Below are 3,176 nucleotides of genomic sequence, written 5' to 3'. Positions count from 1 at the left end.
ATCTCTGCTTTTTAATATGTTGTCTAGGTTGGTCATAACTTTCCTTCCAAGGAGTAAGTGTCTTTTAACTTCATGGCTGCAATCACCATCTGCAGTGATTTTGGAGCCCCCAAAAATAAAGTCTGACACTGTTTCCCTATCTATTTCCCATGAAGTGATGGGACCAGATGCCATGGTCTTAGTTTTCTGAATGTTGAGCTTTAAGCCAACTTATTCACTCTCCTCTTTCACTTTCAAGAGGCTTTTTAGTTCCTCTTCACTTTCTGCCATAAGGGTGGTGTGAGACACTGCTAGAGACATCTAAATTGAAGCAAAAAAAAAAAAAAAGTCAATCTAGAATAATGAACTCAGGAAACTATTTTTTAAACGATGAGATTTGTCTAAGAGAAATAAAGCCAGATACTAGTTAAAGGCGATATAGGTTTTATTCATTAGCTATTGCAGTAGGGGGATAAAGTTTTTTTTCTAAAACTGAGTTCAACTCTAAATACAGCAAAGACAGCTGAGGATTTGTAGCCAACAGAGTGAAGGGGTAAGTGAATAGAAAATTACTAAGAGTTAACATCAAGAGTAAGGAGATTCTTGCTAAACTGACCTTACAGAATTCTTGCTAAATTCAGGCCAAGGGTTTATATATCAAGGTTGAAACATGAGGAACTTTGGGTGAGGAAATACCAAGGGTGAGGAGATTCTCCCTAGACTGACAAGGATTCTTGCTAAAACTGCTCAGGAGAAACAGACACGAAAGGCAAGGTTGAGACCTAGTCAAGAATAGGTCTCAGAGGAGCTTAACTAAAATTTAGTCAAGGAGAGAATCTTTGTCAGGATATATCGTTAAATTTGGATTGGTTCTGAAATAAATTATAGAAGCAATACCTTTTACTGTATAATTTTGTTAGTATAATTCTAACAGAGATACTACAGGAAGAGAAAAAAAATGAAACCTAAAGAATACTTGAGAGGAGTGGTAAGCAACAAGAAATTAGTAAACTTATGGGTAAGTCTAAATAATATATGGGTAAAAATAATTATGATACCTAATTCGTACGGCTAAAAAAGACTATGATATACTAAAAGACAGTTTCATAATTGAATTGGGAGTTGATCAAATTGCATTTGATTCTTCTGTTAGAAAAAGAGTTTCAGATTATAGAATCACTTTAGATTTTAAGTTAAATATTAATGACAAAATTTAAGGGACAGCCACCTAAAGTGGAGAAACAGGTGTGTATAACTTTCAAAGTTGTATAGAGGAGAAAATGGAAAAGATAACAAAAAACCAAATCAGTCTAAAACAAAGGAAGAAAGGTAGAGTAGAAGTAGTGATAAAGCTGACAGATATAAAGCAGAAAGTAAAATGTAGGAGGCAATGTGATATAATAATGACCATAATTGTGTAAGGACTAAATATACCGATCAGAAGTAAAATTGTCACATTGGATCTTCAAAAATAAAATTAATCTCTAAGACATCAGATTTTAGTGACTTGATATTTGTCTTTAGCATCTTTTGCTTTTGCAGTATTCAATGTTTTACCTGTCTGCAGAGTATCTCTCATAGGATACTCCAGTTCATCCAGTATAGCAAGAACTACTATTGAAATCATCATTCACAAAGCACAATCTTCCATACTTATTTTCATTCATTAGATTCTATGAACCTACTACTCTTAAAACTGACATACCATCATTTTATTTTTCTCTCATCCTTTCTTACAGATACTATTGTTATACTTTTGTAAAAGCATTAAAAATATTTTTATTTTCTCATTTTCCGCTGAGACCACCCAAAACACTAACCATATTCTTTTAGTTTGTTCTAATTTCCAAATGAAATTATATTCCCCCCAAACTATTTAGTTTATCATGTTATTAACTTGAGTTACTTTTTCCCCAAAATGTAATATATGACATCTAAGTTTTTCTTTTTTAATCATGCTTAAAATACTGCTATATCTCATCTCTGTGGAACAAAACTGGGGGTGCTAAACTCCCATTTAATCCTTCATGAATATGATCCATATATATGCTTTCCTTTCCTACAGCTATGTCTTGGATTCTGTATACTTAATGATTCTCATGAATTAGTATGTGAAAGTACATGGAGCAGAGCCTGGGTTGTGGTGATAGTTTGTTAATTTTCCTGTTATTGTCATTATTAACATTTTTTAGCTTTTGTTTTTACTCTCCTTTTTAGATTGTTTTTTTATTTTGTTTCCCCAGCTTTTTGAAATGTTTCTTGCTTGTTTTGATTTGCCTTATCAGCTATAGATTCTGATTCTTGGTAGTGTATGGATATTGAATGAGGCTATTTTCTTATCTATGTTATACTTTCTCCAAAGAGAGCCTATCTTATTTTGTTATATAACTTATAATGGATATTGGATCATTTCTTAATTGTAACTCTTGATGAATGAGAGGCCCTTTATATTGATTCATTCAGAAAACACTGAAAGAAAATAACTTTTCAATTCAGATATTGAGTTATAAACCTCTAGATTCCTGTTCAGAAATTAAAGGTTTGAACAAAACTTGAGATTTGTGTTTTTGAAACCACACGACTTGTTAAGAACCACTAATTCCAGTACTCAAAGGAAATCTGAGGTAAATACTTGTAAGGTCATAGATTTCAGTTAGAAAAAGGAGGAGAAAAAAAAGACAGCTGAATATTTTAAATTTTAGCAGTTAATAGAGGTTGTTTATGCTACAAAGGGTTAGGGTGACTGTGTGGATCACAATAAACTGTGGAAAATTCTGAAAGAGATGGGAATACCAGACCACCTGATCTGCCTCTTGAGAAATCTGTATGCAGGTCAGGAAGCAACAGTTAGAACTGGACATGGAACAACAGACTGGTTCCAAATAGGAAAAGGAGTACGTCAAGGCTATATATTGTCACTCTGTTTATTTAACTTATATGCAGAGTACATCGTGAGAAATGCTGGACTGGAAGAAGCACAAGCTGGAATCAAGATTGCCGGGAGAAATATCAATAACCTCAGATATGCAGATGACACCACCCTTATGGCAGAAAGTGAAGAGGTACTCAAAAGCCTCTTGATGAAAGTGAAAGTGGAGAGTGAAAAAGTTGGCTTAAAGCTCAACATTCAGAAAATGAAGATCATGGCATGTGGTCCCATCACTTCATGGGAAATAGATGGGGAAACAGTGGAAACA

At 33.7% G+C, this 3,176-nt stretch overlaps 1 pseudogene; it reads left to right on the top strand.

Annotated features, from left to right (window-relative positions):
• LOC104997326 overlaps nucleotides 1-3,176 on the top strand; it is a 58,805-nt pseudogene that overhangs the window by 49,830 nt on the left and 5,799 nt on the right.

Source organism: Bison bison, unplaced genomic scaffold (genome assembly GCF_000754665.1).
Source record: "Bison bison bison isolate TAMUID 2011002044 unplaced genomic scaffold, Bison_UMD1.0 scf7180017864306, whole genome shotgun sequence".
Lineage (NCBI taxonomy): Eukaryota > Metazoa > Chordata > Mammalia > Artiodactyla > Bovidae > Bison > Bison bison.
The sequence above is the reverse complement of the archived record's forward strand: the minus strand, read 5'-3'. Positions and strand labels throughout refer to the sequence as shown.